This window comes from Monodon monoceros, unplaced genomic scaffold (assembly GCF_005190385.1).
Source record: "Monodon monoceros isolate NGI ecotype Baffin Bay Population unplaced genomic scaffold, NGI_Narwhal_1 Super_Scaffold_16, whole genome shotgun sequence".
Taxonomy (NCBI): domain Eukaryota; kingdom Metazoa; phylum Chordata; class Mammalia; order Artiodactyla; family Monodontidae; genus Monodon; species Monodon monoceros.
Window position 1 is genome coordinate 9,119,595 of NW_021703772.1, and position 14,321 is coordinate 9,133,915.

General features: G+C 35.5%; 1 protein-coding gene across 4 annotated transcripts in view; it reads right to left on the reverse strand.

Moving 5' to 3' along the window:
• SP100 (SP100 nuclear antigen) overlaps nucleotides 1-14,321 on the reverse strand; it is an 85,184-nt gene that overhangs the window by 52,392 nt on the left and 18,471 nt on the right. The gene's annotated exons all lie outside the window — the stretch shown is intronic.

The following is a 14,321-nucleotide window of genomic DNA, read 5'->3' on the forward strand; positions in this document are numbered from 1 at the left end:
CTTCTGTGGCTAATAACTTCAGTGTACTATTTAAGAAATCTTTGCCTTCCCCAAGTTAATGAAAATATTCAAAAAGTAATTTACAGTATAAGCATGGATCTATTTCTGGATTTTCTATGCTGTACTATTTATCTGTTTGTCTATCCTTGTGCCAATAGTATATTGACTTGAATACTACAACTTATAGTAAGTTTTGAAGTCAATTAGGAAAATATTGTCTTGGGTTTTCTAGGTCTTTTGTTTTTCCACATATTTTTTAAATTGGATTTGTCAATTTCTACAAGAGACGCATTGTAGAGTTTTATAAGGTTTGCATTGAATTTGTTGATAAATTTGGTGAAAAGTGACATCTTAACAATATTGAGCTCTAATCCATTTATTTATTTTTCCTTAATCTTGCCAGAAGTGTTTACAGCTTTCAGTATAGAAGTCATACACTTCTTTCATTAAAATTATTCTTAGTTATTTTATTGTTTGAGGGGGCTACTTTAAATGATATTGCTTTTTAAATTATTTCTAACAATTGTATGAACATAGAATTGATTTTCAGAAACATTAACCATGTATTCATGACCTTCCTAAATTCATGTATTCTAGTAATATATTTGTAGATTTCCTTTGGATTTTATAGAAAAAACAATCATGTCATCAGCAAATAAAACTCATTTTTTTTTTTTTTTTTTGCGATACGCGGGCCTCTCACCGTTGTGGCCTCTCCCGTTGCGGGGCACAGGCTCCGGATGCGCAGGCCCAGCGGCCATGGCTCACGGGCCCAGCAGCTCCACGGCATGTGGGATCCTCCCAGACAGGGGCACGAACCCGTGTCCCCTGCACCGGCAGGCGGACTCTCAACCACTGCACCACCAGGGAAGCCCTCTTTTTTCTTTCTTGTTGCACTGGTTAAGAGTTTAAATACAATGTTGAGGAGAAATGGTGAGAATGGAATCCCTTGCCTTGTTTCCAATGTTAGAGAAAATGCATTTAGTATCACCATCAAGTATGATGTCATACACACACACACACACAACTGAGGAAGTTTCTGTTTATTGCTAGTTTGCTGAGAGTTTTATCATGGACAGATGTTAAATATTATCAAATGCATCTATTGAGCTATTCATATCGTTTTCCTTCTTTATTCTTTGATTTAGTGAGTCACGTTGATTGATTTCCAGAGCTTCCTCTTAAGTAGAAGCAAATAACCACAGGTCAGCAGACATTTGAAGAAAGTCTCCAATATCAGAAAGAAAGAACAACATTAAAAAAGAGAAAAAGTTGCCCCAGGAGAAACAGAGATATTGTAGGAAACAGGAGAAACTTCCAAAACCTCTAATATTTTTAGAGAGATTTGAGAATACATATTGCACCCCTGGTTACAAAGAAAAAAGAACTGTCAGAGAAAGAGATAGTGGCATTAGATATTTTTTTAAATTGATTTTTGGAAATTTACTAAGATTTACTAAAATGGTTGTAAAATAAAGTTGGGGAAATTTCCCACAAAATTAAATGAAGAGATTAAAAGAACAAAAAAGAATAAATTTGAAAGACAACATAGGAGAGTAAGATTAATTTAGGGGTCTAATAGCAACCTAATTAGAGTCAAGAAAGATGTGCAAGGAAATGTAGAGGAGGACCACATCAAGAGAATTATTTAAGGAGATATGTACCAGGGAGTAGAAGGACATGGATTTTTTAAAAAGGACTTAGAGAAATGAATTTTAAAAGAACCAAACCAAGGCATATCACTATGAAATGCCAACATCTAAAAAACAGAGAAGAGCTTAAAATATTCCAGAAAGAATTAAGAGACTGGTCACTTGTGGAGGAATGATGGCAAGAATAGCTTGAGACGTCTCATCAGTAACAGATCTAGCCCTTCAAAATACAGAGTGAATCAGGACAACTTCAGACATGTAGGGCTGAGAAATTTTACTTTACAAACATCTATTTTGAGTGTTTTCCTAAAATTTTCTTTATTTCCTTTATACATATGTCAATACATATTTTTAAGGTTTAAAAATACAGTTTATACGTGCTCTAAAATTTTTATGCAATCATTATTTTCCTTTCCATCCACATCACTGTGCCCACTCCTCCTGCATAGTCCATTTTAATCACCTTGCATGTATTCTTTCCTAAATTCTACATAAGCATATAAATCCATCTACCTATTTCTATAACCTGCCCATAACTTGCAGGGGGTTTATTCATCATATTATATTATAATATTATATAATTTTCTTTGAATTACAAATTGCCTTCTGCATCAAATTTGTCTTCACATTAATACCTTGCAAAATATTCTCTAAGTTGGGCTTCCCTGGTGGCGCAGTGGTTGAGAGTCCGCCTGCCGATGCAGGGGACACGGGTTTGTGCCCTGGTCCGGGAAGATCCCACATGCCGCGGAGCGGCTGGGCCCGTGAGCCATGGACACTGAGCCTGCGCGTCCGGAGCCTGTGCTCCGCAACGGGAGAGGCCACAACAGTGAGAGGCCCGCGTACCACCAAAAAAAAAAAAATTCTCTAAGTCATCTAGTGTGGTTCTAGCTTGTTTATTTATTTTGTCAATGTATAATATTGAACAGCACACACCTACTCTTAGGAAAATACAATATGATGGATTTCGGAAAAACAGGGAAGTATTCCAGTAATGAGGAAGATGTGAAAATTAGAAACCAGTGGATCCAGTAATGGATGCAAGTTGGCAGTCCAGTAACAGATGGAGAACATGAACATCTCAGATGGAACAGGTGATGATTAAAGCATATAAATAAGTGCAATGAATGACAACAATGTCATAAGGGAAGGGAGAAGGGAATTGGGAATAGTCTGCTATAAGGTACCTGTACTACAGGGGAAGTGGTATAAAATATGTATTGCAATCTCTAGACAACGACCAAAAGCATTTAAAAAGAAGTATAATTGATATATTAATAGAAGACTAAGATGGGCTCATATAAAATGCTAAATTAAAGCTAGAGAAGGCAGAAAAAGAGGGGGAAAAAAGAGACAAAGAACAAATACAATGAATAAAGAACAGTTACAAACATGGTAATATAATCCAGTATATCAAAAATTACTTTCAGTGTGAATGGCCTGAATACTCCAATTAAAAACAGAGATTGTCAAAGTGACTGAGAAAACAAGACCCAACCTTATATTGTCAATAAGAAAAAAACAAATATGAAGACGTGGGTTAAGAATGGAGAAGGAGATACCATGTCAACACTAATCAAAAGAAAAATAGAGTAGCTATATTATTTCCAGAGAAAAAAAGACTCAGGACAAGAAAAAATATTAATTATGAGAAAGAGAGCATTACATATGATAAAGGGGTCACTTTTCCAAGAAGACATAACAATGCTTAATGAGGTATTTACACATGATAAACACACAGCATCAAATTGTGTAAGGGAAAAATTGATAGAACAGTAATAGAAATAGACAAATCCACTATTCCAGTTGGATACATGAACAGCCCTCTTCTGGTCATTTATAGATCAAGCAGGTAGAGAAGCCATAAGAATATAGTTGACCTGAACATCACTACCAATCAACTTGATCTGTTTGACATTTTTAGAATACTCCATCCGACCACAGCAGAATACACATACTCCTCAAGAACACATGGAATAATCACCCTTACCAAGATAGAATACACTCTGGGCCATAAAACACATCTTAAATTTAAAAGAATAGAAATCATAAAAAGTGTGTTCTCAGAAAAAAGGAATTAAACTACAAATAAATAACAGAAAGGGGTGGGAAAGTCCCCCAAATACATGGAGATTTAAAAATACACTCTTAAATAACACATGGGTCAAGAAAAAGTCTTAAGAGAAATTTTTAAATATTTTGAACTGAACGAAAATAAACTAAACTACAACTTATCGAAATTTGTGGGATCCTGAAAAAGCAGTGACTACAAAGAAATGAATTCCACTGAATGTATATATTATTATGTATACATTAGAAAAGAAGAAAGATGTAAAATCAATAATATAAGTTTCTCCCATTGGAAAGTGGAAAAAAAAGAGCAACTTAAGCTTAAAGCAGTAGAAGAAATGAAATAAAAGAGCAAAAAGCAATGAAAGAGGGCTTTTCTGGTGGCGCAGTGGTTGGGAGTCTGCCTGCCAATGCAGGGGACATGGGTTCGTGCCCTGGTCCGGGAAGATCCAACGTGCTGCGGAGCGGCTGGGTCCATGAGCCATGGCCACTGAGCCTGTGTGTCCGGAGCCTGTGCTCCACAACGGGAGAGGCCACAACAGTGAGAGGCCCGCATACCACAAAAAAAAAAAAAAAAAAAGCAATGAAAGAGAAAATTCCACAAAACCTAAAACTTGTTCTTGGAAAAGATCAATAAAATTGATAAAGTTCTACCCAGGCTAACTAAAGAAAAAAAGAGAAAGAAGTCACAAATTACCAATATCAGAAGTGAAAGTAGGATCATCACAACTGATTTTATGAATATTAAAAGGATAACAAAGGAATACTCTGAACAAATCTGTTCCCCAAAATTTGATAACTTAAATAAAATTGACCAAATCCTAGAGAGATACAAACTATCAAAACTCACACAAGGAGAAATGGATAGTTTGAATAGGCCTATATTCATTACAAAATTGAATTAGTAATTAATAACTTTGAAAAAAATAAGAACTAGGCCCAGGGGATTCCACTGGTTAAGGCTACCAAACATTTAAGGAAGAAATGATACCCATTCTCCACACTCTTGCCCAGAAAATAGAAGCAGAGAGAACACTTCTTAATTCCTTCTATGAGCCTAGCACTACTGCAGTACCCAAAGCAGGTAAAGACAAACTACAGATCAATATCTCTCATGAATATAGATGTAAAAATCTTCAAGAAAATATTAGTAAATTGCATCCAAAAGTGTAAAAAAATATAGAGCATGACCAAGTGTAACTTATTCCAGATATGCAAGCCTGGTTCAATATTTGAAATCAATCAGTGTAATCCACCATATCAACATGTAAAAGAAAAAAGTTTGGATGATCATATCAACTGATGTGGAAAAGTCATTTAACAAATTCCATCACTTTTTCATGTAAATACCCCTAGAAAACTAGAAATAGAGAGGAACATCTTCAAAATGAGAAAGAATATCTATTAAAACATCTATAGCTAGTATCATACTGTTGAAAACCTGCACACTTTCCTCCTAGGATCAGAAACAAGGCAAAGATGTCCTCTTTCACTATTCCTATTCAACACTGTACTAGAAGGCACAGCTAGTGCAAAAAAAGGAGAAAAGGAAATTTAATGTACAGAGTTTGGGAAGGAATAAAACTATCTTTGTTCGCAGATAACATGACTCTTTATGTAGAAAATCCCAAAAATTCACATGCACACAAAATCTGGAACTAATAGTTAAGTATAGAGAGGTTGCTGGACACTAGGCTAACATAAAAAGATCAACTGCTTTTGTATATACCAGCACTGAAAACTCGGAATTTGAAATGCATTAAGACAATAACATTTACAATAGCACCAAAAATATTAAATACTTAGGTATGAATCTAACAAAATATATACAGAATGTATATGCAGAAAATTACTCTAGAAAGAGAAGAATTTTATTTTGAAAAATAATATAATAGTAACTACTTTGATATAAAATTTCAAATTATATAAACAGTGTTGAGCTTAGTGGTAAAGGAAAATTCTTATTAAATTATTTCTTTTAAACATGAAATTTGAACAATATGGTTTCAAATTCACCACTAAAAAATACAGAAACATAGATTAAAAATTATTTTGAAAAGTTGAAAATAACCACTGGTTGAGTGAAATCAGACTCTAATAAAACCTTATGAAACACTAAAAAGTAATATAAAAAGGAAATAGAGCTTGCATCTTTAGAGAGTAAAAAATCAAGGAAACTAATAGGAATTTAATAACTAACAGAAAAAAAAGTATGAAAAATACAATATTAAAAACACTAAATGTAAATGAAAAAAATAATGGTATCAAAAGGCACAGGATTAAAAATAGAATCCAATAAGAGACACAAGAAAGACAAAGTGACAAAAAATTTGTTAAAATCAAAGATAGGCAAGTTATGGTATTCAGATATAAACAAAATAAAAAATAAGGGTATTTATACTCATCTCAAAGCAAAATTCAAAGAACAAATAATGGGGCAAATGTTTTATGAATATTGAGAAACAATTCACCTCTAGTGTTTGACTCTTCACATATTCAAAAAATGATCAAAATATACAGACTCTGGAAAAATTCGCAAGAAAGATTTATTATTTAATCTTGTGACCTAAAAACAGAGAAAATTTTCTCTCAATGTCCTTTAAATGCATACAATACAGATATAATCTTGACCATAAATGAAGTCTCAATAAGTTATAATCAGTAGATGCTAAATAGGCTGCACGTTAAAGAAAATAAACCACACAGAGTTTTATAAAACAAAACAAGGACTAAGATAAAAACCACAAGCCTCAAGGGTCAGTAAGTGGTGAGAGCACCAGAATCACAACTACCTGCTGGACAATCATGAACAGGAAGATACTGGAACTCACCAAAAAAGATATTCCACATCCAAAGACAAAGGAGAAGCCACAATGAGATGGTAGGAGGGGTGTAAAAACAGTAAAATCAAATCCCATTACTGCTGGGTGAGTGACTCACAGATTGGAGAACATTTATACCACAGAAGTCCACCCACTGGACTGAATGTTCTGAGCCCCACGTCAGGCTTCCCAACCTGGGGGTCTGGCAATGGGAGGAAGAATTCCTAGAGAATCAGACTTTGAAGGCTAGGAGGATTTGATTACAGGACTTTGACAGGACTGGGGGGAAGAGAGACTCCACTCTTGGCGGGCATACACAAGGTAGTGTACGCATCAGGACCCAGGGGAAGGAGCAGTGACCCCATAGGAGACTGAATCAGACCTACCTGCTAGTGTTGCAAGGTCTCCTGCAGAGGCGGGGGGGTGGCTGTGGTTCACCACGAGGACAAGGACACTGGCAGGAGAAGATCTGGGAAGTACTCCTTGGTGTGAGCCCTCCCAGAGTCCGCCATTAGCCCCACCAAAGAGCCCCTGTAGGCTCCAGTGTTGGGTCACCTCAGGCCAAACAACCAACAGGGAGGGAACCCAGCCCTACCCATCAGCATACAAGTGGATTAAAGTTTTACTGAGCTCTGTCCAGCAGAGCAACAGCTAGCTCTACCCACCACCAGTGCCTCCCATCAGGAAACTTGCACAAGCCTCTTAGACAGCCTATCCACCAGAGGGCAGACAGCAGAAGCAAGAAGAACTACAATCCTGCAACCTGTGGAACAAAAACCACATTCACAGAAAGATAGACAAGGTGAAAAGGCAGAGGACTATGTACCAGATGAAGGAACAAGATAAAACCCCAGAAAAACAACTAAATGAAGTGGAGATAGGCAACCTTCCAGAAAAATAATTCAGAGTAATGATGGTGAAGATGATCCAGGACATAGGAAAAAGAATGGAGGCAAAGGTCGAGAAGATGCAAGAAATGTTTAACAAAGACCTAGAAGAATTAAAGAACAAACAGAGATGAACAATACAATAACTGAAATGAAAAATACACTAGAAGGAATCCATAGCAAAATAACTGAGGCAGAAGAACAGATAAGTAACCTGGAAGATAGAATGGTGGAATTCACTGCTGCAGAACAGAATAAAGAAAAAAGAATGAAAAGAAATGAAGACAGCCTAAGAGACCTCTGGGTCAACATTAAACGCAACAGCATTCACATTATAGGGGGCCCAGAAGGAGAAGAGAGAGAGAAAGGACCAGAGAAAATATTTGAAGAGATTATAGTCAAAAACTTCCCTAACATGGGAAAGGAAATAGCCACCCAAGTCCAGGAAGCGCAGAGAGTCCCTAACAGGATAAACCCAAGGAGAAACATGCTGAGACACATAGTAATCAAATTGGCAAAAAAAAAAAAGACCACAAAAAATGATTGAAATTAGCAAGGGAAAAATGACAAATAAGGTACAAGGGAAATCCCAAAAGGTTAACAGCTGATTTCTCAGCAGAAACTCTACAAGCCAGAAGGGAGTGGTAGACATATTTAAAGTGATGAAAGGGAAGAACCTACAAACAAGATTACTCTAGTGGCAAGGATCTCATTCAGATCTGATGGAGAAATCAAGAGCTTTACAGACAAGCAAAAGCTAAGAGAATTCAGCACGACCAAACCAGCTCTACAGCAAATGCTAAAGGAACTTCTCTTAGTGGGAAACAAGAGAAGAAAAGGACCTACAAAAGTAAACCTGAAACAATAAAGAAAATGGTAATAGGAACACACATATCAATAATTACCTTAAACGTGAATGGATTAAATGCTCCAACCAAAAGACACAGGCTCACTGGATGGCTACAAAAACAAGACCCATCTATATGCTGTCTACAAGAAACCCACTTCAGACCTAGGGACACATACAGGCTGAAAGTGAGGGGATGGAAGAAGATATTCCATGCAAATGGAAATCAAAAGAAAGCTGGAGTAGCAATACTCATATCAGAGAAAATAGACTTAAAAAAAGAATGTTACAAGAGACAAGGGAGGACACTACATAATGATCAAGGGATCAATTCAAGAAGATATAACAATTATAAATATATATGCACCCAACATAGGAGCACCACAATACATAAGGCAACTGTTAACTCCCATAAAAGAGGAAGTCATCAGTAACACAATAATAGTGGGGGACTTTAACACCACACTTACACCAATGGACACATCATCCAAACAGAAAATTAATAAGGAAACACAACCTTTAAATGACACAATAGACCAGATAGATTTAATTGATATTCATAGGACATTCCATCCAAAAACAGCAGATTACACTTTCTTCTCAAGTGCATATGGAGCATTCTCCAGGATAAATCACATCTTGGGTCACATCAAGCCTCAGTAAATTTAAGAAAATTGAAATCATATCAAGCATATTTTCTGACCACAATGCTATGAGATTAGACATCAATTACAGGGAAAAAATGTAAAAAACACAAACACATGGAGGCTAAACAATATGTCACTAAATAACCAAGAGATCACTGAAGAAATCAAAATATGCCTAGAAACAAATGACAATGAAAACACGATGACCCAAAACCTATGGGATGCAGCAAAAGCAGTTCTAAGAGGGAAGTTTATAGCAATACAAGCCTACCTCAAGAAACAAGAAAAATCTCAAACAATCTAACTTTACACATAAAGGAACTAGAGAAAGAAGGACAAACAAAACCCAAAGTTAGCAGAAGGAAAGAAATCATAAAGATCAGAGCAGAAATAAATGAAATTGAAACAAAGAAAACAATAGCAAAGATCAATAAAACTAAAAGCTGGTTCTTTGAGAAGATAAACAAAATTGATAAACCATTAGCCAGACTCATCAAGAAAAAGAGGGAGAGGACTCAAATCAATAAAATTAGAAATGAAAAAGGAGAAGTTACAACAGACACCACAGAAATAGAAAGCATCCTAAGAGACTACTACAAGCAACTCTATGCCAATAAAATGGACAACCTGGAAGAAATGGACAAATTTTAGAAAAGTATAACCTTCCAAGATGGAACCACAAAGCAATAGAAAATATGAACAGACCAATCACAACTAATGAAATTGAAACAATGATTAAAAATCTTCCAACAAAAAAACCCCGGGACCAGATGGCTTCACAGGTGAATTCTATCAAACATTTAGAGAAGAGCTAACAACCATCCTTCTCAAACTCCTCCAAAAAATTGCAGAGGAAGGAATACTCCCAAACTGATTCTATGAGGCCACCATCACCCTGATACCAAAACCAGACAAAGATACTACAAAAAAAGAAAATTACAGACCAATATCACTGATGAATATGGATGCACAAATACTCATCATAATACTAGCAAACAGAATCCAGCAACACATTAAAAGCATCATACACCATGATCAAGTGGAATTTATCTGAGGGATGCAAGAATTCTTCAGTATACGCAAATCAATCAATGTGATACACCATAATAACAAATTGAAGAATAAAAACCATATGATCATCTCAATAAATGCAGAAAAAGCTTTTGACAAAATTCAACACCCATTTATGATAAAAACTCTCCAGAAAGTGGGCAAAGGGGGAACCTACTTCAACATAATAAAGGCCATATATGACAAACCCACAGCAAACATCATTCTCAATGGTGAAAAACTGAAAGCATTTCCTCTAAGATCAGGAAGAAGTTAAGGATGTCCACTCTCACCACTATTATTCAACATAGTTTTGGAAGTCCTAGCCACAGCAATCAGAGAAGAAAAAGAAATAAAAGGAATACAAATTGGAAAAGAAGAAGTAAAACTGTCACTGTTTTCAGATGACATGATACTATACACAGAGAATCCTAAAGATGCCACCAGAAAACTACTAGAGCTAATCAGTGAATTTCGTAAAGTTGCAGGATACAAAATTAAGGCACAGAAATCTCCTGCATTCCTGTGCACTAATGATGAAAAATCTGAAAGAGAAATTAAGGAAACACTCCCATTTACCATTGCAACAAAAAGAATAAAATACCTAGGAATAAACCTACCTAGGGAGACAAAAGACCTGTATGCAGAAAACTATAAGACACTGATGAAAGAAATTAAAGATGATACAAACAGATGGAGAGATATACCATGTTATTGGATTGGAAGAATCAATATTGTGAAAATGAGTATACTACCCAAAGCAATCTACACTTTCAGTGAAATCCCTATCAAATTATGAATGCCATTTTTTTCAGAACTAGAACAAAAAAATCTCAAAATTTGTATGGAGACACAAAAGACCCTGAATATCCAAAGCAGACTTGAAGGAAAAAAACGGAGCTGGAGGAATCAGACTCCCTGACTTCAGACTATACTACAAAGCTACAGTAATTAAGACAGTATGGTACTGGCACAAAAACAGAAATATAGGTCAATGGAACAGGATAGAAAGCCCAGAGATAAACCCACACACATATGGTCAACTAATCTATGACAAAGGAGGCAAGGATATACTATGGAGAAAAGACAGTCTCTTCAATAAGTGATGCTGGGAAAACTGGACAGCTACATATAAAAGAATGAAATTAGAACACTCCCTAACACCATAAACAAAAATAAACTCAAAATGAATCAGAGAACTTAATGTAAGACTGGACACTATAAAACTTTTAGAGGAAAACATAGGAAGAACACTCTTTGACATAAATCACAGCAAGATCTTTTTTGATCCACCTCTAGAGTAATGGAAATAAAAACAAAAATAAACAAATATAACCTAATGAAACTTAAAAGCTTTTGCAAAGCAAAGAAAACTACAAACAAGATGAAAAGACAACCCTCAGAGTGGGAAAAAGTATTTGCAAAAGAATCAGTGGACAAAGAATTAATCTCCAAAATATATAAACAACTCATGCAGCTGAATATTACAAAAACAAACAACCCAATCCAAAAATGGGCAGAAGACCTAAGTAGACATTTCTCCAAAGAAAACATACAGATGGCCAAGAAGATGAAAATCTGTTCAACATTAGAAATTATTAGAGAGATGCAAATCAAAACTACAATGAGGTATCACCTCACGACAGTCAGAAGGACCATCATCAAAAACTCTACAAACAATAAATGATGGAGAGGGTGTGGAGAAAAGGGAACCCTCTTGCACTGTTGGTGGGAATGTAAATTGATCCAGCCACTATGGAGAACAGTATGGAGGTTCCTTAAAATACTAAAAATAGAACTAACTAATAGAACATAAAAATATGACCCAGCAATCCCACTCCTGGGCATTTATCCTGCGAAAACCATAATTCAAAAAGATACACGCACCCCAACGTTCACTGCAGCATTATTTACAATAGCCAGGACAGGGAAGCAACCTACATGTCCGTCAATAGAAAAATGGATAAAGAAGATGTGGTACATATATATAACTGAATATTACTCAGCCATTAATAAGAATGAAATAATGCCATTTGCAGCAACATGGATGGACCTGGAGATTATCACACTAAGTGAAGTAAATCAGACAGAGAAAAACAAATATGATATTGCTTATATGCAGAATCTAAAAAATATGATACAAATGAACTTATTAACAAAACAGAAGCACACTCACAGACTTAGAAAACAAACTTATGGTTTCCAAAGGGGCAAGGTGGGGGGAGGGATAAACTGGGAGTTTGGGATTGACATATACACACTCTGGTATTTAAAATAGATAACCAACAGGGATTTACTGTATAGCACAGGGAACTCTGCTAAATATTCTATAATAAGCTTACTGGGAAAAGAATTTGAAGAAGAATAGATACATGTGTATGTATAACTGAATCACATTGCTGTATACCTAAAACTAACACAACATTGTAAATCAACTATACTCCAATATAAAATAAAAATTAAAAAAAATAAAATGGCAAGCAAAAAAGTCTGAATAATATTCCATTATAAGTGTATTCCACATATTCTTTTTTTGTTTTTTGTTTTTTGTTTTTGCGGTACGCGGGCCTCTCACTGTTGTGGCCTCTCCCGTTGTGGAGCACAGGCTCCAGACGCGCAGGCTCAGCGGCCATGGCTCACGGGCCCAGCTGCTCTGTGGCATGCGGGATCTTCCCGGACCAGGGCACAAACCCATGTCCCCTGCATTGGCAGGCGGACTCTCAACCACTGCACCACCAGGGAAGCCCCAGTTGAATTTTTAATAAACAAACAGGTGTATATTATTCCCTCAATGTCAGGAGTTATTTGGTATCTTTTCTCAAGCTAAAAACTGAAACTTGATATTATTTCTCTCCTCTCTCTTCCTATTCCCATCATAAACTTTCTGAGTCTTTGTGGTCTGAAAATATCTTCATTTTACTTTCATACATGCATGAGTACTTGTGTATGTTTAGAATTAAGGTTCAAAATTATTTTTCACTTAAAAATTAGAACATTTTCCTTCATTGTCTTCCTGTGTTCAGTGTCACATATGAAAATTGCAGCTTCCATCAGGTTTTCATTCCTTGTATGTCCATTGCTTTTACTTTCTGGAAACTTTATGATTTGTTTGTTATCTGTGATATTCTAGATTTTCACTAGAATTGTGAAATCCTAGGTATGGGATTTAAAAATTCATTCTCTGTAATGATGGGACTTTTAAGTCTAAAGTTCTAGCTTCCATTCTGAGAATTGTTTTACCCTCTTTTTATTTGATGTCCTCATTCTCATTCTTTCTCTTCTTCTGGAATTCCATTGGCAGAATGTTGAAACATCAGATTATGCAGTATATCTTAATTTTTTCACCTTTTCCAGTTCTTCTAACTAACCTTACTTCAACTGAGTCTATTCAGCTAACACACTTACCTTTGTTTTTATTAAAAATTTTTTAATGAGTTAAAATTTATATACCATAAAATTTGGCTGTTCTAAGTTTACAATTCAATGATTTTTAGTTAATGTACAGAGTTCTGCAATCATGAACACAATCCAAACTTAGAACATTTTTATTACCCCAGAAAGTTTGCTTATGGCTATTTGCTGTTGATTCCTGTTTCTATTCCCCAGCCCCAGGCAACCACTACTCTATTACCTGTCTCTGTATATTTCCTTTTTCTGGACCTTTCATATAGATGAAAGCAAAGATTACATGGTCTTTTGCAACTAACTTTTTTCACTGAGCATAATGTCTTCAGGTTTCATCCATGTTGCCTCATGTATTAGTATTTCATTCCTTTTTATTGCTGAATAGTATTCCATTGGGTGGAATTATCACATTTTATTTATCCATTCACTAGTAATGGACATTTGGATTGTTTCCACTTTTGGCTATTATGGAAAATGCTGCCATGAATATTGGCATACAAGTCTTTTTGTGGACATATGTTTTTATTTCTACATAGCTACCTAGGAGTGGAATTATTGGGTCATATGATAACATTATTTTAGCTTTTTAAGAAACTGTTTTACAGTGCTTCCAAAGAACCATTTTACATTCCTACCACTAGGAATGTAAGGGCTCTAGCTTTTCCACTATCTTGCTAACGCTTTATGTCTTTGATTGTAGCCAATCCAGTGGGTATACATTGGTATTTTGTTTTGATTTTAATTTGCTTTTTTCCCTAATGGCTAATGATGTTGAGCATTTCACATGTTTATTACCTTCCATATGGCTCCATGGAGAAATATCTATTCAAACCATTGGCCCATCTTTTAATTGGACTGTTTGTCTAATTATTGAGTTGTAAGAATTCTTTACATATCCAGGTGCAGTTGTTCATTACAAATATGATTGGTTAATATTTTCT